This window comes from Lolium perenne, chromosome 3 (genome assembly GCF_019359855.2).
Source record: "Lolium perenne isolate Kyuss_39 chromosome 3, Kyuss_2.0, whole genome shotgun sequence".
Lineage (NCBI taxonomy): Eukaryota > Viridiplantae > Streptophyta > Magnoliopsida > Poales > Poaceae > Lolium > Lolium perenne.
The window spans coordinates 220,901,053-220,925,180 of record NC_067246.2 but is presented as its reverse complement, the minus strand read 5'-3'; the positions used below and the strand labels follow the sequence as shown (position 1 = coordinate 220,925,180).

At 44.1% G+C, this 24,128-nt stretch overlaps 1 pseudogene; it reads left to right on the top strand.

The window, feature by feature from the left end:
- Nucleotides 1-4,784: 4,784 nt before the first annotated feature.
- On the top strand, nt 4,785-8,007 carry LOC127343439 (protein SUPPRESSOR OF NPR1-1 CONSTITUTIVE 4-like; annotated as a pseudogene).
- The last annotated feature ends 16,121 nt before the right edge of the window (nt 8,008-24,128 follow it).

The following is a 24,128-nucleotide window of genomic DNA, read 5'->3' as shown; positions in this document are numbered from 1 at the left end:
CAAAGTAATTTGGTTATGTTGTGCAGGTTCCACGTTGGCGTCGGAATCCCTAGTGTTGCGCCGCACTACACTCTACCGCCATCAACCTTCAACGTGCTTCTTGGCTCCTACTGGTTTGATAAACCTTGGTTTCTTACTGAGGGAAAACTTGCCGTTGTACGCATCACACCTTTCTCTTGGGGTTCCCAACGGATGCGTGTTGTACCGTCACAAGCAGCTCCCACATATTCAACGATGACTTTAGTGATCGACTGAACCATTTACATACGATACCGATTCCCTTTGTCACGCGATATTTTACTTGTCCGAGGTTTGATCATCGGTATCTCTATACCTTGTTCAACCTCGTCTCCTGACAAGTACTCTTTACTCGTACCGTGGTATGTGGTCTCTTATGAACCATTCATATGCTTGAAAGCTATTTAGACGATATTCCACAAAGAGGGCCCAGAGTATATCTATCCATCATCGGGATGGACAAATCCCACTGTTGATCCATATGCCTCAACTCATACTTTCCGGATACTTAATCCCACCTTTATAACCACCCATTTACGCAGTGGCGTTTGATGTAATCAAAGTACCTTTCCGGTATAAGTGATTTACATGATCTCATGGTCGAAAGGACTAGGTAACTATGTATCGAAAGCTTATAGCAAATAACTTAATGACGTGATCTTATGCTACGCTTAATTGGGTGTGTCCATTACATCATTCATATAATGACATAACCTTGTTATTAATAACATCCAATGTTCATGATCATGAAACTATGATCATCTATTAATCAACAAGCTAGTTATACAAGAGGCTTACTAGGGACTCCTTGTTGTTCACATAACACACATGTATCAATGTTTCGGTTAATACAATTATAGCATGGTATGTAAACATTATCATAAACACAAAGATATATAATAACCATTTATTATTGCCTCTTGGGCATATCTCCAACAATTTCCATCCCTACCTACGCGCGCGGCGTTGCCGGTGGTGGCGCAGCGTTTCGACGGTAGAGGGCGTCGACGCTGCCGTCGATGATCTTCACGCGTCGTCGGCGTCAAGCTCGACTATTTCGAGCTTGACGCGGCGGACGCGGGCCTCCCGGCTGGCCGCCTCGTATTCACGGACGAGGCAAACGGCTTCCGCCTCCTCCCGGCGGAAGCGCGCGCGAGCCTCCGCCGCGCTGATGGCCTTGGTCTACGCGAGGACGGCGTCCTCCTCGTCGCTGTGGTGGACATAGTCCCCGGCGGAGAAGGTGGGCGACCGCGTGTGGACGAGGTCCTCGTCGTCGCTGTTGTCCGCGATAGGGAGCCGCGGTGCGCGGCTTGACTGGCCGGACGAGGAGCCCTCACCGGCGTTGCCGTACCTGGTGAGCTTCCATGTGGGCGTGAGCCCCCAGTTCATCCACCGGCGGGCGCTGCGCTTGCGCGCGCCCTCCGACCGGTTCCATTTGCGCCGCTCCGCGTCGGTGCGGAAGACGGGTGGACGCGGCGGCAAGTCGCTGCAGCCCAATCCGGCGCCACGGCCTGCGGAGCCGCCACAGGACGCCATCGCCGACCGTCGGACGGTGGATCGCTGCCTGGGGCTCGCTGGATTGCTTGCCGGAGATGGTGCTTGGCGGCGGCGGAGGGAGAGGAACGGCGGAGGGGAGTAGGGTTTGCGACCCAAACTCCCCTCCGCGAACCCTTTTAATAGGGGCCATTCGGGGAGTTATTCGGACCCCTGAATTTATTTTACGGGCCGACCCATCTTTTCGGTCACTGATCTGCGACACATTCGGCCCGAACCCGTAAATCCGCCCGAAAAATTCGGTTCCGGTGGGATTTACGGGTTCTGTTAGAGATGCTCTAACGCGTGGTGTTAATTTTGGATCCTAAGTTCCTAACCGATCTTAGTTGCGTCCTCCACACAAATATTTAAAAAATAAAAAAAGTTAATTTTGTTATATTTTACATGATTTTGAAGGATCTAACCTTAAACTAAAATCTACTGGCAAGCACTGTGGCACCACGGTAGTAGTGCTCGAAGTAGTGGTATCGTCGTCGTTCGTGAGGTCGTTCTTCCCACGTGGGTCGTCTGGCTCGTTTTTCACGGTGCAACTAGGTCCAGCGATATCGTCGTCGCTCGTGAACTCGACTAGGGGCTTGCCAGATTCACGGATATACGTCGCGATGACATCCACGATGGTGCCCTCCCATGCCTTGTGGTCGCTCAGCGACTCCATACGCACTGCAATGTAGAGGCTGCTGGTGAGGAGCCTCTGGTTGTGGAGCTACGCGGCCATCTTTGACCCGCCATCATCAACCTCCTCCTCTAGCTTTAGCTTCGGCTTCGGCTTCAAACGGTTCAGGCAACTGCCTGCGGATGCCGATCGTCGTGGCTCGCCATCACGATGCCGCGCGAGGAATTGCGCCTCCTCGTCAACACAGTGGAATTCTTCACATCGCGTTCAGGCACGGGGTAGGGGGTACGAGCATGTGCGACGTCACGGAGCGGGCTGGCCTAGAAGAGGATGAGTGTCAAGACGATGAATGACGCCGCTCCCTTGGAAGCCACCGGTGCAGCCATTGATACATGCATTTTATATCATCATATTTGCACCATATAAGGATAATTTATATATTTCCATTGATATTGCATTATTTCTACTTATTTACATGATTTATGGGACTTTCTTACAAAGTTCCTTATTTTGGTATTTAATTAATGGGAGGCAGAAACCTCTTATTTCATATTTTTATATTTCAAGGGACTTCATGGACTCAATTAAATCGAGGAAAAAACAACATGGAAGTTTTTCATCGTAAAAAAGGTCATGGGCACATGTCAACGGGGAGGGCCACGAGGCCCAAGATGCCCCCCATGGAGTGGCTTGATATCCGTGCCGCGCAATGGGGACCCGTCTAGCCCTCGTGTGACGCCTCCCCTCCATGTTATTATGGGGAGCTCCGTATCGCAGAAAAAGTCACGCCATATTTTTTCCGGGATTTAGAGAGTCGGGAGCGGAAGTCTTCTCCTGCTCCGCGAGAGGGTGAATCATGCTGCTCCGAGGCCTCCACCATGGGAAATCGAAGCCATCATCACCACCAACTCCTCCTTGGCATAGGGGGGTCTCTCCATCGGCATCTCGATCATCCCCAACATCAGCACCGACTCGATCTCGAAGATCCGCTTCATCCCCCTCATAGTTTGTGACAGATCGAAACCCTAAGTAAGTTTCTAGTGTTGTGTGCATGCTTGTGCTCATTAGCTTAGTTGTTATTTGGTGGAGAGTTATATTTTCAGATTGTAGTTTATACCATATGCCAGTGACATGTTTTACTGTTGTGAGTAGTTCCCTATGTTTGTGATGGCATAAGATGGATTGGCTATAATTCTATACAGAATGTCATGAGTATTTAGTCAAGTTGTTTACTTTTATGTGGTTCTATGATGGTAACATACGAATGTCGATTGTGTGTTACTTTTACATATATGGGCTCATAAGGTTGTACCTTAGTGCAATCAAAAGGAGTGTGAACGACAAGAGATGATATAAACCTTGTCCAGGTCTTAAGAATTGCATTAGGGCATGTACATTGCAGATCGCTTGTGTGAGCACTTAAAAAGTCAAAATCTAGACGAGCGCTAGCGTCTGGCGCTAGGAGCTGGATTTTGTAGGCAATTCTCAAGCGTCAGACTCCTCTTGATGCATCGATGCTTAATAAATGGCTGGAAATTTTGTGGGAACCGTCAAAACAACCGGGATTCCTTTCCTAGCGTCTGTAAATTAGCGCCCTGTTGTACATGCTCTCAGGGGTTTATATGACGGGGACCTTCGAATTTAAGGTAATGGTTGAACATTTGTCTTAATGTGAATTCCTAGTTGGCTCATGTAAATATGTTAGGGAGCAATCATTGTGGCTGCATCTATTTTAGACTCTGTCCAAGAATAAAACTTGAAAAGAAATATTTAACATGTTTTTTATAGAAATCTTCATGCCATGAAATCGACCCTTGTCCTATATAAGAACAAATGCTAACTTGTGCTCTTGCTGAAGGATTAGGCTTTCTCTGAAAAGAGCATTTAAGTTATTTGTAATTTATGTTACTATCATTTTACTTTACTTTTCTGCAAATTATAATTCAGAAAATACAAATCTGTGCATCCTTCGTTTCGTTGTTTACTCTGGTCACGAGTCAACCAGGGGGGAGAAGATATCTAGTGCTACCACCCCTTTGTATGCTACCGTGCTACCGTACAAAAAAAATATTTTATACGTGTCAAAAAATTATACGACAAAATGTGAGTGCTCATGAAGCATGTCCCTACAACATCCCAAAAATTCATACCCAAAATCGACATGGACACTGAGAAACAAAAAAGAGAAAATCAGCATGAATAGTGCTACCTAGTGTCACAAAAAGACAAATCAGAAAATGACACTATTCATGCAGATTTTCTTTTTTTTGTTTCTCAGTGTCCATGTCAATTTTGGATATGAAATTTTGGGATGTTGTAGAGACATGCTTCATGAGCACTCACAATTTTTCGTACAATTTTTTGACATGTATAAAATATGTTTTTTTTGTACGGTAGCACGGTAGCACCTAAAGGGGTGGTAGCACTAGATATGTTCTCAACCAGGGGTCATCCCGTTGCCGCGTTCGACGTGCACGATAGGGTACGCCTCCCTGGGCGACAGTGATTGCACAGTAGCGGATGGAGACGCCACTGGCTGAACCGAGTCATCCCCCCATGTTCCCATGAAACAAAGCGAGCAGAAAAAACCCAAACACGAGTACATGAACAGGAAAAGCAAACAAGAGCGGATCGAGCCGCCGGCGCTAGATCGATCGCTGCCATGGCCTGCGGCTGCAAGCTTCTTGGTGCCTCCTCCCTGCTCTTCACGGTGTGCCTTCTCGCCATAACCGCCGACGCAGCAGGCCCTGTTCCCGTCCGAATCGCCGTCTACTGGGGCCAGAACGATGGCACCGAGGGCACCCTTGCCACCGCCTGCAGCTCTGGCCTCTACGCGTACGTCATGATCTCCTTCCTCAGCACCTTCGGCAGGGGCCAGACCCCGGCGCTCAACCTGGGCGAACACTGCGACGCACCCGCAGGCCACTGCACAGCCTTGCTCCGATATCACGAGGTGCCAGTCGGCTGGCGTCAAGGTGCTCCTCTCCCTCGGCGGCGGCGCCGGAAGTTACGGCCTTTCCTCCACCAACGACGCCCGGAGCGTCGCCACCTACCTGTGGGACAACTTCCTGGGCGGCAGCTCGTCGTCCCGCCCACTCGGCCAGGCCGTCCTGGACGGCATCGACTTCGACATGGACACCGGCGACTATGCGCACTACGACGAGCTGGCCACGTTCCTGTCCCAGTACAGCAAGCGGGGGAAGAAGGTGTACCTGACGGCGGCGCCGCAGTGCCCGTACCCGGACGCGTCGCTGGGGCCGGCGCTCGAGACGGGGCTGTTCGACAACGTGTGGGTGCAGTTCTACGACAACCCGCAGTGTGAGTACCCGGGCGGCGACCTGCAGGGCGCGTGGAGGACCTGGACGAGCAGCGTGAACGTGTCCAGGGCATTCTACCTGGGCCTGCCGGCCTCGAAGGAAGCGGCCGGGAGCGGGTACGTTTCGCCGGCCGACCTGACGTCCAAGGTGCTCCCCGGCGTGAAGGCCGCCAGCAACTTCGGCGGGATCATGGTGTGGGACCGCTACAACGACCTGGTCAACGGATACACTTCTCAGTTGCAGAGCAAATCAAACGAGAGTGGCAGCGGTACATAACAAAATTTTCACTCTATACTGCAGATGTGATTAGTGATAGCAGCAACAATTTGTTAGCGGCTGAACAATTTGCAATATCTCGTGAATTCCTTCCCAATTTGCAGGGAGCGGGCCAATCGAATCGCCACCACCGGTAGTTACAAGAGGGCGCGGACCAATCGGATCACCAGCACAAGTTGCAGGGGGAGCTAACTCATCGTCGAAGAAGAGGATCAAAACATGTAACTCTATCTATCTCTCTGTCTAACTCTGACGTTTATTCAGCAAACAGAGTCGCTCGTTAAATCTGCTTTGGCTAAATTGGTTGTTCTTATAAAGTAACATTTTCTACTTACATTCTACACCGCTTCTTTGTTGCCCAATTAAATAATCAACGGTGTAAATCTCTTCTGTTTCAAGCCTTAATCTACACTATTATAATAGGGTTAGACTCCGGTTCAAAAATATAATAGGGTTAGACTGAAATAAGTGGTGTAGATCTCGTTTTTGTTTAAGGTAATCATCAAGGTTATATTTCCTCAGTACATTATGCATATATATTTTGTGATAAATCTAGTGATATCAATTTGATATTTTCGACGCGAGTAAATGTTTCTCTTATAGATGGTCGAAAATAGAAATACATGACTATGAAAAATGCTAAAAAGAGCTACATGTTGAATCCCAGGAACATGGACGCTTCAAAAACAAGCAGCACAATGTTATAAGACATATCAAAACAGCAGCATGTGCGAATCTTCTATTTATTTTTATCTCAGTTAATGGGGAAAACGCTTGGATGTTGATGTTGTTGTCAGTTACTGGGAACATTTACAGGTTTTCTATTGAAATTGGAATTGCCATGCGTCAGAATGAATGTGGTACCTTGATTTCCCCATATTGTTTGTGGATATATACATAATTAAATCCATGAATCTTACTAACTGAACCAACTGTGCAGACTTACAATGCACAATTTTAATCATATGAACTCATTTTGGTTCCTGCTATCTTTTCAGATGTAATAGCTGGAACCTCAAGCCTAGTTGGAGTATGTTTATTTCTCCTCACATTCTGTGTATGGTATAAGAAATACTATGGCAAGGGGTCAAAGAACACACCACGGATCGAGTCCTTCCTACAAAAGCAAGGGACTTCACACCCCAAACGATATACTTACCCAGAAGTGAGAAGAATGACCAAATCTTTTGCTCACAAGCTTGGCCAAGGTGGCTTTGGAGCTGTCTACAGAGGCAAACTCCCTGATGGCCGTGAAATAGCTGTGAAGATCCTCAAGGACACTCAGGGTGATGGGGAGGAATTCATGAATGAAGTGGCTAGCATTAGTAGAACCTCTCATGTCAATGTTGTCACCCTCTTGGGATTCTGCTTGCAAGGCTCGAAAAGAGCTCTCATCTACGAGTACATGACCAACGGCTCACTCGAGAGATACACTTTTGGCAACAGTTCTGCTCAAGATCCTAATGCCCTAAGCTGGGAAAGACTCTATGACATTGTTCTCGGCATTGCTCGAGGACTTGAGTACCTTCATCGAGGGTGTAACACTCGCATCATACATTTTGATGTCAAGCCTCAGAACATTCTACTGGATGGAGACTTCTGCCCAAAGATAGCTGATTTTGGGTTAGCAAAATTATGCAAGCAAAAGGACAGCAAAATCTCTATCGGTGGAGCAAGAGGAACAGTAGGATACATAGCACCTGAGCTGTTCTCAAGGCAGTACGGAGCGGTGAGCAGCAAATCTGATGTGTACGGTTACGGGATGGTGGTTCTTGAGATGGTTGGAGCAAGGAAACAGGTCATTGTTAGTACAGATAGCAGCACAAAATACTTTCCTCAGTGGATATATGACAACTTGGATGAGTTCTGTGGCACCGCTGGCGACATTATTAGTAGCAATGCCACGGTGCTGGTGAGGAAGATGACTCTGATTGGGCTCTGGTGCATACAGTTAACACCCACGGATCGACCGTCTATGAGCGAAGTCCTGGACATGTTGGAAAGCAACAGCGACGACTTGCAGCTGCCACCAAAATTGTAGTATTTCGTAACTCCTGGCAGCTTCAACTGTGAAGAATGCCAGTGGTACAATGTGTTCATTTCACATGGTTGAAGTAGCTTGTTGGCAGCTATATTGTTTGCAATGGTAATTAAACAATTGCCAACTTAGTTTCACACCAAAATTTTACTCGTGTAGCACCTGCAGGAGAAGATTTCACTCTTCCATCATGTGCCTTTTCGGATACAGTATTATTACCAAAGGATAATGGCTGGAAGAGTGGAGGAAAATCTAGGCTAGACGCCTCACACTTACACATAGTTGAACTGGCATGCTGACAGTTCTATTTGTTTCCAATGGTAAGTGAACAATTGCAAACCCAGACTGACAACTGCCCCATAAGTTTATTCGTGTAAGCAAGATTTCGCCCTGCCATCCTGCACAGTTTCGTATAGTGGATTCATAAAAAAGGAAGAAAAGAATCACCAATTGTATAGAAGATCGCGAGGCCCAGTGACGTTAGGGCTCTGTGTGTGACCATTTCCAGAGAAATTTCACCTTCTAGTCCATTCCCGCTTCACCTTGCGTCTTTGGGACATGGCTAAAGATGGGTTCGACATTCCGGCCACTCATGCCAACAGTTGGTCGGGTTTCTCCTTCCCGGAATAGTGGACCATGATATCTACGGGGCATAACCGCAAGGGTATGGCGTCTCTTGCCATACTTATTATTTGGGAGGTTTGGAATGAGAGAAACGATAGAGTTTTCAAGAACAAGCACGCCCCTTCGCAAGTCGTCTTCGAGAGGGTGCTAAAAACTTGAGTAATTTGATGCCGCGAGAGTAACTTGTATTATGTCTAAAACTTTTACTTTCTTGTAAACTCCTTGCTTAATCAATGAATGGGCAAAGCTTTTGCCCTCGTTTCAAAAAAAAAACATTGGCGATACATCCTGTTCCGAATTTCGACTTCAGCCTTATTGAATTCCCGATACACCTCAATTTCCCTTTTTCCATGATAGCTATTCGCTCACTTCGAATGTCAGCTTCCTCCTTTGAGTGTGTGGTCAAGACAATAGCTCTTTCTTTGCCTCCTCGATGATGTCCCAGGCATGCCTCTTTTTTATTGAATCCATGCCAGTTGTCTGTGTAGGAGGACATACATTGTCAGATTATTATGTGACAATCTATCTCTAGTAAGTGAGCTGATGGAAATTTCGACAGGTCTCTACCGGCTCATCAAGAAACACCAGTTTTGAATCACCAACTAGAGCAATCGCAACACTTAACCGCCGCTTCATTCCAGCTTCACTTGGGCTAGTGACTGAAAGTATGCAAAACCATGGATAGTGTTGGAGAGTACTATCCGATAGGTTCATACAAAACATACCGGAAAGTGCCTTTGGCTCCTGAGCACCAATGCTCTCATGTTTTTAAAAATAAATCAAAAATCATATTTATAAGTTTCAAAAAATTACTGGACAAAATTTGAACATAGTCAATGTTGTAAACTTCAAGCATGTAAAACCACAATGCGATTTTTTTTTTATATTTTAGGCTACACAAAATGAAAAAATCTGATAAAATTTGAAGATTTTAAAATATGCATACTCAGATTCACACTTTCGTGATTTTTATGTAGCTTAAAATACAAAATATTTTAAATTGATATTTTACATGTTCGTGGGATACAACATTGGTTACATTGTGATATTTTTCATATTTTTTTGAAACTCATAAATTTGCTCTTCAAAATTTTAAAACAAACATATCACTGACGCCCAGGAGCCAAAAATATCTTCACTCACGTACATACGGACTTGATTGTTGATGGATGCAACCCAAACAACTGGATATGCTCCTTAGCAGTCAATGCGTCCCACAGGATGTCGAACTGCAAAGTAATAAAAAACATATTATCTTCCACTAAACTTCAACAGCACCTGCATGACAATAAGTGAACGCTTCAAACATCATCCTGCGGACACACTCCAATCATTCTGTGAATATTAGGCATACCCGCAGTGCTTCGAACAGAATGACCATAATTCAATGCTGCCAAATGTTCAAAGTGGCTTGTTAGAATATTCATACTTATTGAGAACATATCACAAATTGTTGCTTTAGGGAATGATACTGACCATGGCCGCCTGTAATTGGTGTGATTCCAGTCAGGCAACAGGCCTATTTCCGGCAACTGATTGCAGTTATTTTACCAGCTCTGTGGCCCGAAGAACACAAAATAGCTGGTCCTTTTCAAGGTTCACCCATAAACCCTAAATATAAGCTATATCATAGGAAGCAAAGCTTGCATTCTTTTATGGTAGAAGATTGAGGAGAACTTAGTTTGACAGAATGAAATGGCTTAGTTGTACTGCATTTGCATCAATCCGTACTAAAACTTTCTGGATATGAGAACTTTTATGGCTTGTACTCGAAAACAGTGTGCTGGAGTACCAGTGGCCATCAATAATAGAGGGTAGTTAGATATTTTGATGCTTATTTTGCCTAATTACTTGCTTCTGCTGGCTGAGATTATAGCCTATAAATTCTTAATTTGTATGCATCGATTTAAGCGAGAACTTAAATATCAGCAAAACGGGACTCGCTGGAGAAGAAATTTGACTTGATGAATTAATACGTGTTCAGTAGCCGATATACATGCCCATGGGAACTGGGAGTGCATTCTCTGCCAGCGAAAGCACCTACGGGGAGCGGCGGGAATAAATGGATGATTCAGGTTAATATTCGGGTACCATACAAGTTCATGTTTTGCCCACAATTGTATTTGGGGATGACCATCTCGACGAGAATAAATGGACGATTCAGGTTAATTTTCGGGTACCATACAAGTTCTATACCTGAAAATTAACCTGAACCAGAATACACAAATACAATCGAATAGGAATTACGTACACGTATGCCTACAACTACACCAAAAAATGAAGTTCAAATACGCAAAAGATAAAACTATAAGTACATATAAGATAGAGTTTAAAGTACAAAAGAGGGTGAAGTACACTGAAGTAAAAGCATACCGAAGTAAAAGTGTATTGAAACCTGAAGTACACTAAAATATAGTTATGCTGCAACCTAAAGTACACCGAAGTAAAGTTACTCTGAAAACCAAAGTTCAGTAAGGCAACTGCCGCTCCTAAAGACAAAGGCATCACACCCTATGGCACATACTGCTATATCACTATGCCTTTTGATATGAAAAATGTAGGTTCTATACGAACGCACGATGCAACTGCCTATATGACTAGATTGGTCGAAATGTCCATGCCAACCTCGACGATATCGCGGTGATGAGCCAGAAAAGCAACTACCACATCGGAGACCTCGAGGAAACCATGAAAAATGTCTAGATGTACAAGATTATGGCAAATCCCATGAAGGGTGTCTTCAGGGTGCCAGCCATAAAAGTCCTTTGCTTCGTAATTTCGCATCACTTCGTAGCGTGCATTGAACATTCCGCCTTCGGTATCAACTATAAAGCACGAGACACTATCAAGTCACAAGTATTGGCGGATTTCATCGCAGATTGGACTAAAGCTCTGGCTAACATGCCGATCCCAGAACCGGGAGAGTGGGTCATGAACTTTGATGGATCAAAGCAAATCCATGGCTCCAGGGCTGGGGTTACCGTCAAGTCACCGATAGGAGAGGAGCTCAATTACATCTTGCAGAGTCACTTCAATGCAACTAACTACATGGCCGAATATGAAGCACTACTTCATGGTCTTTGCATTGCCAAGTAGATTGGCATCAAGCACATCATATGTTATGGCGATTCCGACTTGGGTCTCCCAGCAGGCAGCCGGAACCTGGAATGCTAGGTATTCCACTATGGCGGCATAGTGGGACGAACTTGACGAAATGGCCAAGAGCTTTCTTGGATACGACGTCAATTATGTGAAGAGGGACGACAATATGGTGGCTGACCTTTTGTCCAAACTCGGATTTGGGCGGAAACCAATTTTGTCTGAAATCTTCCTCGAACTCCTAAGGTTACCTTCCATCTAGGGTGCAGATCCAGATAACTCGGAACATGCAAGTTCTCTGGTACACTTCGTAATATTGGTGAGTCCGGTTTGAACCTCTCCATATTTGGAATATTTTGTCAACAAAATGCTACCAGAAGACAAAGTCCTGAAGAGCCAAATACAATGAAGGGCAAAGTCCTATTTAGAAATCAAAGGACAACTCTACAAGCGAAGTACAACTGGGATGTTTCAGAGATACTTAGAGAGATTCATGCAGGCAATCGCGGGCATTATGCCGCTCACAGGTCCCTCGTATCCAAAGCTTTCCGGCAAAGATTTTTTTGGCTCACCGCTATGGCGGATGCAGAGAAGATTTTCAAATTTTGTCAAGGTTGCCAGTGTTATGCAAGCAAACCTCATGTACCTGCTGTTGCAGAGCTAAAGACCATCTGTCCCTATCACTTGGTTGTTCGTGACCTGGGGGCTTGGTATGGTCAGAAAACTATCAACAACACCATGTGGTTTTAGGTATCTCCTAGTTGTTGTGGATAAATTCACTAAATGAATTTAAGCTAAACCGATTAGAAGGTGCGATGGTGCAACTGTCTTAGGATTTGTGCAAGAACTCTTGGTGAGATTTGGTCTCCCACACAACAGCATCATAGATAATATCTCAAACTTCACGCAATAACTTCCTCATTATTGTCAAAAAATGTGGATATGCTTTGGCCTTGCTTATGTGGCACATCCGCAGTCCAATGGCCAAGTTGAGCGGACCAATGGCCTCATTTTGAGTGGAATTAAACCACCTTGAAGCATCGTTGATATGAGCTGCAAGAGCTTGGGCAGAGGATTTGTCATTTGTGTTATGGGGGTTACATACAGATCCCAACAGATCCACGGGTTTTACATCATTAGAGCTTGGGTTGTAGACCCGGCCTCATCGAACACCTCATCGTGTGATCTGATGGTCAGAACGTCATGGGCATATCCAAGAGGAGTGACAATAAGCATGGTAGAAATAAGTCAGCCGTAAAGCCCACATAAATCAAGTGTTAGGCGGAAACAATACTACCAACTTGAAGTGATGGCACTCACCAAGATTTTTTGTATCAACAAGCTTTGCCTCTTCATCCGCGGCCTCAAGTTGAGCATTCAGATCTTCTACTTGTTGTTGGCTGTGCTTGTGTTTCTTTTCCATTTCCAAAAAGGATTTCTTGAATTCTGGAGATTTCCAGATTAGCCTCGAGTTTGGACTCATTCTTTTGATTTGGATCCGAAGTCTTCTTGGTAGATTCATGCACAGCTTCAGTGTTCTTCAACTTGGCAGAAATTTAATCAAGACTGGCTTTCTTGAAGAACTCATCTAGAGAAAAATAAACCAAGTTTAGAATAGTTAAAATTAGCACAACAAATCAAGGTAGATTTGGATATTATAGTGACTAGCACAAAACTCGTGCGTTGCTACGATGTCACACTAAATAAAATAAACATTATTTCACATGAAATATTTTTTTTGGCTGCTAAGAGTTTTACTTCTAAAAATTAGTTTTCTTCTTAACAATAAGTACCTTGCTGCTTTGAAGATGAGATTCTTTGAAGAAGCCGGGCATATGTGTATTCTGTTGTTAGCGCTTAGTTGACCATGTAACCAACCGAGCATATACACCCCTACGTACCATGTCATGTCACCACAGCCTTTCGCCTCGGGTTCAGGGTTACCACTTATCAACCCTTGTTGTTAGAGCTAACTGATTTTCTGCCGTGATCTTGTCTATCGGCACTGGTGGAAAAAAGGTATTTGGTCGCGGTTCGCAACTGCCATTAATCGCGGTTGCGCAACCGCGACCAAATAAGCGCGACAAACCCCCCCCCCCCCCCCCCCCCCCTTTAGTCGCGGTTGCTTACGAACCGCGACTAAAGGCCCGTCCACGTGGGCGCCAGGCGACCGTCGGGGCGGAGGACCTTTAGTCGCGGTTCTTCTGGCCAATCGCGACTAAAGGCCGCCGCAGGTTTTGGTTTTTCGCCCCCCCCCCCCCCCCCCGCCCTAAACCTGTTTTCTTTTTAATTTGTATTGTTTTATTTCTTTTGTGTTTTATTTTAATTTTGAAGGAGTTTCACATATTCTACGGTACTACATACATGCATATGAATGTACAATTTCAAACAAATTTGAAATTAGAACCAAAAAGAATTCAAGAGGAATATACAATATATATATATTCAATATCATCGGATGACCATATACAATTTTGAACAAGTTTCCATACATAATTTAATGCATATGAAGTTCTACGTCCTGGTAATAGTGTTCTCCTTAGGATGGAGGACTTCCCTCGTGAACCATCCAGCTAGTTCCTCTTGAAGTGGTCGGAAGCGAGCTTTTGGACTAAGCATCTTCCGGAGGTTATTCCTCTTCTCATTGTTATCACTCGGAACCCGCTCAGAGGTGTATCTCCGGATCATCTCACAGACATAGTATCCACATAGATTGGTCCCCGCTGGCTGAATATCGCCACCATTCTTAGCCATTGACCGCATGAAATGTAGCTCTTTTTTGAAATCACCGACCATTTCATCTGAGAACCGTCTCCAAACCCTACGAGGCAAAGAAAATTAAATGAACAAGAGAGTTATTAGTTACTTGATATTAGGAAATGAACGAAATAGGCCGATCGATATAGAGCGCAAATGAACGAAAATAATTACTTCTGCAGCATTCTTCTCATGTCGCCCCAAAGCTTTGCATCCAGAGTCAGAGAGTCGTGGACGAGACATGTGGAGGTGTCAAATTTAATTACTAGCAGAATCCAGTGGAACCTGCGGACACGATACATGCACAGTTATGCATAACTCATCGATTAGCCGGCCACATACCATGCATGGAGTAAACAAAAGAGAATGTACTCAAGACAGAAACACTCACCCAAAATGGTAAGGAAATAGAATATCACTTTTGAGTTCCTGCTTTGCAAGAAACTGCCACAGGTCTTCCTCCACGTCGGCGGGGTGATGCTCTAACACATATCCATTAACGATGTGTGGGTCAATGAACCCAACATCAAGGATGTTCCTTACTCTGCATTCCTTAATCTTCATTCTGCATATATAATAGCATACACAATAATATAGTTAGGACATATATATAGTGCAGGCAATATGAACGAGATGGGGTAGAAATAAATCACTTACAGAACGTAGCAACTGATGATAGATTTGTCGAGCTCGCGCGGATTGAAAAGCTGGAACAATTCACTCAGATGAATTTGTACATAGTAATGTTTGAAGTGATGCTCATATCTAACTTCCGCATAAATATATTCTTTGGCATTTTTATTTTTTATGTAACCCTTGTACCATTTCAGAAGACTTGTCATTTGTGGAGGTAGATCCTCTTCCTACGCAGGCTCGACGAGAGGCCCATTTGGCACATATGTAATTACTACCTCCTTCACTGGCGCCTCATCAAGGCCTAACAGTTCACGAAGAGTCATACCTAAGTTGGCCGCTTGTTCTCTGGCACTCGTTACAGTCAATCCATGTGCTGCCGCAGCTTCTATGATATCGGGGGCATCCGGACCGGCGGCTTTCACTATGAGCGGGGCAATCGATTGTTTACTTTGTTCCCTGAGCTGGGCAACTCGTTTCCCGCTTTTTTTTACTTTCTAATTCTTTCTCGGCCTCCTCCAAGGCTTTCTTCTCCTGCTTCTCCGCCCGCTCTTTCTTCTCCTTCAACATGAGTGCCTGCCTACGAAGTTCACGTGCATAGTCGTCAGGCAGATTCTTCGCGGCTTGGGACGGTGTGCTCACTTCTTTTGCTCATCAGAAAATACTGGCTTGGGCTCGGGCTCTCTTTTCTTCTTGCAGTCCGCCTTCCATTTCTCATAATCAGCAGTCGCGGCCGCGTCGACTTCCTCGGCACTACGTTCCCAAGGCCTCGTGGGGAGAGGCTTCAGTGATGGCTCCGGTACCTTTGTTATCTTAGGTACATAAGGGTCCGGGTTAATACTCCAGTACTGCTTTTGCTTCTTCGCCGGAGGTGGATTGGGGGCGGCGTCTGCTTACCCGCCCGCGGCGGACTGGGGGGCGGCGGCTGCTTACCCGCCGGAGGTGAATTGGGGGGCGGCGTTGGCTGACGTGAAGGAGGTGTAGGTGAAGCACCACCACCACCACCACCACCACCACCGCCACCACCACCGTAGGGGGCTGGACTTGTTGGCCTTGGCACCTCGCCTGGAAACTTGATAAACTTCTTTTGCCATAGAATGAACTGGCGCTTGACATCTCCAAGTCTTCTCGCCCCTTCAGGTGTAGCAATGTCAATCTCCAGGTCCTTAAACCCTTGGACTATGTCCTCCACCGTGACACGAGCATAGCCATCTTGAATGGGGTTGTTGTGGTGGAGTGCTCCAGGTAAACATGGTAAAGCACTGCCGATGGCTACCTTCATGGACATGTTCCCGATTGGATAATACAGATGACATTCTTTCATCTCCTTTACATCGTCCACGGGGTAGCGAGGAGGCTCCGGTGCAGTAATTTCGATCGCCGGAGGCTCCGGTGCGGTAATTTCGATCGTCGGTGCATGTGCACCAGCCGGTGGGGCCTCCGTGGAAGCCACGCTGCTTCTCCGCTGCTGGCTTCCGAGATCCGCTGGATGATCTTCATGCTGCGTCCAAGCTGCATCTCTTTCTTGTACTTGTACATTCACGGTTTTCTTCATCTCATCCATTTCCGATGCCAACCGCGCCACAACATTTGCATCCCGATCCATCTTTCTCTTACGGCTTCTGTAACCGTACGGGTCATCGTTCTGGGAGAACCCTATTTTCCACGGAATGTACAACGGCGGCGGCTGTGAAGACTACGAGTATGCATATTATACGCCTAGGCAGGAGTATGACTAAATCACTCCAATTTTCATGTATCATCAGTGTGGTTTCTCGAATCAATCGAATCATTCGAAAATGGACACCAAACACATCACGGGTAATATATATAATTCACATGATCCATTCAATAAAGTTTGGTACAATAAATTATTACACATCATTTCTTCCCTTGTGTCCCTGCTTGCTTACGATTGTGCCGTATCCATGGAGCATCCTCATCATTTAACTTAATGCTTGGTCGGTGTTCACTTTGAAGGGCGGAATTTCAGCAAACATATTATAATCTTCTGACATGTCTGTCTTGTCCTCCACTCCCACGATGTTTCTTTTCCCTGAAAGAACAATGTGGCGCTTTGGATCATCGCATGATGTACTGATCGTTTTCTTATCTTTCCGTTTCCTCGGTTTGCTACTCATGTCCTTCACATAGAAAACCTGAGCGACATCTTTCGCTAGGACGAATGGTTCGTCAAGGTAACAAAGATTGTTGAAATCCACCATTGTCATTCCGTATTGCTGGTCCACCTTTACCCCACCTCCTATTAGCTTGAACCATTTGCACCGGAACAAAGGGACCTTAAAGGAGGGTCCATAGTCAAGTTCCCATATCTCCTCTATGTAACCATAATATGTGACCTTTTGCCCATTCTCGGTTGCTGCATCAAAGCGGACACCACTGTTTTGGTTGGTGCTCTTTTTATCTTGGGCGATCGTGTAAAATGTATTCCCATTTATCTCGTACCCTTGGAAAGTCGTTATAGTCGAAGATGGTGTCTTGGCCAACATGTACAGCTGATCTACAACATCATTGTCATTCATTAAATGTTTTCTCAACCAACTGCCGAAAGTCTCCATGTGGGCCTTCCTAATCCAGGATTCAGGCTTCCTCGGGTTGTCCGAGCGTACAATATTCTTGTGTTTCTCAAAGTACGGAGCCACCAAGTTGGAATTGGTCAGAACTGTGTGGTGTGCTTCAGTCATAGAATGGCCGTCCATACATATCGTTGATTTCCTTCTGATCGTGCCTTTTCCACTTAGTCTCCCCTCGTGCCGCGATTGAGGAAGACCAATCGGCTTAAGGTCAGGAACAAAGTCAACACAAAACTCAATTACCTCCTCATTTCCATAGCCCTTGGCGATGCTTCCTTCTGGCCTAGCACGGTTACGAACATATTTCTTTAATACTCCCATGAACCTCTCGAAGGGGAACATATTGTGTAGAAATACAGGACCGAGAATGGAAATCTCTTCGACTAGGTGAACCAGGAGGTGCGTCATAATATTGAAGAAGGATGGCAGGAACACCAACTCGAAACTGACAAGACATTGGACCACATCGTTCTGTAACCATGGTATAACTTCTGGATTGATTACCTTCTGAGAGATTGCATTGAGGAATGCACATAGCTTCACAATGGCTACTCGAACATTTTCTGGCAGGAGCCCCCTCAAAGCAATCGGAAGCAATTGCGTCATAATCACGTGGCAGTCGTGAGACTTCAGGTTTTGGAACTTTTTCTCCGCAATGTTTATTATTCCCTTTATATTGGACGAGAATCCAGACGGGACCTTCATACTGCTCAGGCATTCAAAAAAGATGACCTTCTCTTCTTTGGTCAGAGCGTAGCTGGCACGACCTTGAAACCATTCCGGATGCCGGTCATCAGGGTCTTTCAAACGTTGCTGGTCCTGCCGTGCTTTCTTTGTATCATTTGTCTTCCCATACATGTCCAAGAAGCTTAGGAGGTTCACACAAATATTCTTCGTAACATGCATCACGTCGATTGCAGAGCGGATATCTAGGACTTTCCAATATTCTAGCTCCCAGAATATAGATTTCTTCTTCCACATGGCTGCGTGCCCGTCAGCTCCCTTCGGAACTGATTCTCCACCAGGACCATTTCCAAAGATGACTTTCAAATCCTTGACCATATCAAATACCTCAGCACCAGTGCGTTCCGCAGGCTTCGGCCGGTGATCTTCCTTGCCGTTGTAATGCTTGCCTTTCTTTCTTACTGGATGAATTTTCGGAAGAAATCGACGATGCCCAAGGTACACGTTCTTCTTACAATTTGGCAAATGTACACTTTCAGTCTCATGAAAGCAGTGCATGCATGCATTGTATCCCTTATTTGACAGTCCCGAAAGGTTACTAAGAGCAGGCCAATCGTTGATGGTTACGAAAAGCAACGCTCGTAGGTCAAATTCCTCTTCCTTGTGCTCATCCCACACACGGACACCAGGTCTGCCCCACAACTGTAAAAGTTCATCAACTAATGGCCTTAGGTACACATCAATGTCGTTGCCGGGTTGCTTCGGACCTTGGATGAGCACTGGCATCATAATGAACTTCCGCTTCATGCACAACCAAGGAGGAAGGTTGTAGATGCATAGAGTCACGGGCCAGGTGCTATGGCTGGAGCTCTGCTCGCCAAAAGGATTCATGTCATCTGTTCTTAGACCAAATCTTATGTTCCTTGCGTCAGCTGCAAAATCTTTGAACTCTCTGTCGATCTTTCTCCATTGCGTTCCATCTGCGGGGTGACTCAACTCCTCGTCCGACTTACGGTCCTCTTTGTGCCTGATACGTCCAATTTGCATCACTATTTTATATCATAATTTGCTGTTATTCATTGATATATTTCATATTGGGACACAATACTTATGTTATTTCATCTATTTTGCATGTTTCATCATTATTGGGAGATCAAGCACCGGAGCCAGGATTCTGCTGGAAAAAGCACCGTCAGAACGCAATATTTCGGAAGATCAACTGTGGGAGGAAATTATACCAAAAATCCTATTTTTCAAGATGACGAAGGAAGCCAGAAGGAGGAGCCAGGAGGAGCCAGGGTGGGCCCACACCCTAGGGCGGCGCGGCCCAGGCCCTGGCCGCGCCGCCATGTGGTGTGGAGGGCCCACGGCCCCTTTCGCCTTCTTTTCTTCGCCAAACCCTTCGTCCCGAAGACCTAAGCCACAGAGGGTACCTCGCGAAGAGTTACAGCCGCCTCTGCAGGGTGGAGAACACCAGAGAGAAAAGAGCTCTCCGGCGGGCAGGAATCCGCCGGGGAAATTCCCTCCGGGAGGGGGAAATCGACGCCATCGTCACCGTCATCGAGCTGGACATCATCACCATCACCATCATCATCATCTCCACCATCATCACCGCCATCTCCTCCGCAGCACCTCGTCACCGTTGTAGCAATTTGGGTTTGATCTTGATTGTTTGATAGGGGAAACTCTCCCGGTATCGATCTCTACTTGTTGTTGATGCTATTGAGTGAAACCATTGAACCAAGTTTATGTTCAGATTGTTATTCATCATCATATCACCTCTGATCATGTTCCGTATGATGTCTCGTGAGTAGTTCGTTTAGTTCTTGAGGACATGGGTGAAGTCTAAATGTTAGTAGTGAACTATGGTTGAGTAATATTCAATGGTGTGATATTTAAGTTGTGGTGTTATTCTTCTAGTGGTGTCATGTGAACGTCGACTACATGACACTTCACCATTTATGGGCCTAGGGGAATGCATCTTGTATTCGTTTGCTAATTGCGGGGTTGCCGGAGTGACAGAAACCTAAACCCCCGTTGGTATATCGATGCAGGAGGGATCGCAGATCTCGCAGTTTAAGGCTGTGGTTAGATTTAATTCTTAATTACTTTCTTGTAGTTGCGGATGCTTGCAAGGGGTATAATCACAAGTATGTATTAGTCCTAGGAAGGGCGGTACATTAGCATAGGTTCACCCACACAACACTTATCATAACAATGAAGATTATTTAGCCGTATGTAGCGAAAGCACTAGACTAAAATCCCGTGTGTCCTCGAGAACATTTGGTCATTATAAGTAAACAAACCGGCTTGTCCTTTGTGCTAAAAAGGATTGGGCCACTCACTGCAATTATTACTCTCGCACTTTACATACTCGTACTTTATTCAACTGTTACATCAAAACCCCCTGAATACTTGTCTGTGAGCATTTACAGTGAATCCTTCATCGAAACTGCTTGTCAACACCTTCTGCTCCTCGTTGGGATCGACATTCTTACTTATCGAAGATACTACGATACACCCCCTATACTTGTGGGTCATCAAGACTATTTTCTGGCGCCGTTGCCGGGGAGTGAAGCGCTATTGGTAAGTGGAATTGGTAAGGAAAACCTTATGTTGTGCTGATTTTATTTCTGCCTGCTGCTATAAGTCATTATGGAGAGATCTTCTCTTCAATTTCTATTTGGGAAATCTACTACTACTGCAACGGTAGTGGATGAAGCGCCAGGTGAGGAAGTGATACCATATAAGATACCTACGAAAATTATTGAACGTGTTATGGATAACCGCTATGAAGGGGATGGAACTGTCCATCCCGGTGATCATTTACTGTTTTTGCATGAATTATGCGGGTTATTCAAATGTGCAGGTATTGCTATGGATGAAGTGAGGAAGAAACTATTCTCTTTATCGCTGTCTGGTAAAGCGGCGCATTGGTATAAATTACTGGATAATGGGGATTCTCTTGAATGGAATGATATTGTGACCCGGTTTTATTCTAAGTTCTATCCTCCAAGTGAAATTCATAAGGATCGGAATCGCATATATAATTTTTGGCCTCATGATGGAGAGAGTATTGCCCAAGCTTGGGGGAGATTGAAGTCTTTAATGCTCAAATGCCCCATTCATGAGCTTCCTGGTAATGTTATTATTGATAATTTCTATGCAAGACTTTCTTTTCAAGACAAGACCTTGTTGGATACTTCTTGTTCTGGATCATTTACACGCAACAAAGAAGAGTTTAAAAGGGACCTTCTTGATCGGATCCAAGAAAATACTGAAGGTTGGGAGAACGACAAGGATAGAGAATCAGGTATAATTTATGATTATAAATGCATTGAAACTTTTATGGATACTGATAAATTTCGTAATATGAGTGCTACATATGGTCTTGATTCTCAAGTTGTTGTAAATCTTTATAAAGCTTTTGCCTCTCATTATGAATTGCCAAAGAAGAATTTTGATAAGTATCATGAACCGTATAAAGATAAAATTGATTCATCTATTAATAAATGCGTTGTAGTTGAAACTGCTGATCATGTTATTCCTGAAGCTTACATTGAAAAAACTCCTTTTCCTGCTAAAATGAAAGAGTACTCTGTTATAAATAGTGCGGTTCATAAAAGTGAAAAGAAACCTGTAGAGCCTGAAGAACAAATAAAAGTTGAACTTGCTGTTGCAATAATTAAAGATCTTGTGACTGAAAATGTGGAGGATGGTCATATTATTTTCTGTGAAGATGCTTCTAATATTGTTTCACATCCTAATAAACCCAAACAAGCTAGTGTTCCTATGCTATCTGTTAGAATTGGTGATCATTGCTATTATGGATTATGTGATATTGGTGCAAGTGTTAGTGCTATTCCGTATGAGCTTTACACGGAGATTATGCACGAAATTGATTCTTGTGAACTTGAAGATATTGATGTGGTTATTCAGCTGGCTAATAGAGAAACTATTTCTCCAATTGGTATTGTTCGAGATGTGGAAGTTTTATGCGGTAAGATTAAATATCCTGCTGACTTTTTGGTACTTGGTTCTGCTGCTAGTGATTATTGTCCTATTATTTTCGGTAGACCTTTTCTAAATACTTGTGGAGCTATTATAGATTGCAAGAAAGAGAAAATTTTGACTAAATTTGCTGGTGAATCTTATGAGTTTAACTTCTCTAAATTTACTAAAACTCCTTATAAAGCTGACTTGCCTAGTAATGATTTTAAAATGGAGCAATGTGCATCTATTGTTCTTGTTCCTAATAATCCTTTGCAGCAACATTTGGAGGATAGCGAGAGTGAAGTTTTTAGGAAAGAAAGAGATGAGCTTGAGGAAATTTTTCTTCGCCAACCTATTCTCAAGCATGATTTACCGGTGGAAGATTTGGGTACAACACCGCCACCAAAGGAAGATCCTGTTTTTGATTTAAAGCCTTTACCTGATAATCTTAAATATGCTCATATTGATGATAAGAAAATATATCCTGTTATTATTAGTTCTAAGCTTTCAGAGATTGAGGAAGAAAGGTTATTGGAAATATTGAAGAAGCACCGAGGCGCTATTGGCTACACTCTTGATGATTTGAAGGGGATTTCTCCTTCTATTTGCCAACATGCTATTAATATGGAAGATGATGCGAAGCCTGTTGTTGAACCTCAGCGTCGTCTAATTCCAAAGATGAAGGAAGTGGTAAGGAATGAGGTATTAAGACTTCTTGAAGCTGGTATTATATATCCTATTGCTGATAGTAGATGGGTTAGTCCTGTGCATTGCGTTCCCAAGAAAGGAGGAATGACTGTTGTGCCTAATGATAATGATGAGCTTATCCCTCAAAGAGTAGTTGTAGGGTATAGAATGTGCATTGATTTTCGAAAAGTTAATAAAGTTACTAAGAAAGATCATTACCCTTTACCATTTATTGATCAAATGCTAGAAAGATTGTCTAAAAATACTCATTTTTGCTTTCTTGATGGTTATTCTGGATTTTCACAAATTGCTGTTAAAGCTAAAGATCAAGAGAAAACCACCTTTACCTGTCCCTATGGAACTTATGCTTATAGACGTATGCCTTTTGGTTTATGTAATGCTCCTGCTACTTTTCAAAGATGCATGTCTGCTATTTTTCATGGTTTTTGTGAAAGTATTGTAGAGGTATTCATGGATGATTTTTCCGTTTATGGGAATTCTTTTGATAGCTGCTTGTGAAACCTTGATAAAGTTTTGCAGAGATGTGAAGAAACTAACCTTGTTCTTAATTGGGAGAAATGCCACTTTATGGTTAATGAAGGAATTGTATTGGGACATAAAATTTCTGAGAGAGGTATTGAAGTTGATAGAGCTAAAGTTGAAGCAATTGAGAAGATGCCCTATCCGAGGGACGTTAAAGGTATTCGTAGTGTTCTTGGTCATGCTGGGTTTTATAGGAGATTTATTAAAGATTTCTCCAAGATTTCAAAGCCTCTTACTAATCTTCTTCAAAAAGATGTACCATTTGTTTTTGATGATGATTGTAAGGAAGCTTTTGAAACTCTTAAGAAAGCCTTAACAACTGCTCCTATAGTTGAACCTCCTGATTGGAATTTACCCTTTGAAATTATGTGTGATGCTAGTGATTTTGTTGTAGGCGCTGTTCTTGGACAAATAGTAGATAAAAAACTGAATGTTATTCATTATGCTAGTAAAACTCTTGATGCTGCTCAAAGAAATTATGCTACAACTGAAAAGGAATTATTAGCTGTAGTTTTTGCTTGTGATAAATTTAGATCTTATATTGTTGATTCAAAAGTTACTATTCATACTGATCATGCTGCAATTAGATACCTAATGACAAAGAAAGATGCTAAGCCTAGGCTTATTAGATGGGTACTTCTTTTGCAAGAATTTGATTTACATATTGTAGATAGGAAAGGTGCTGATAATCCTGTTGC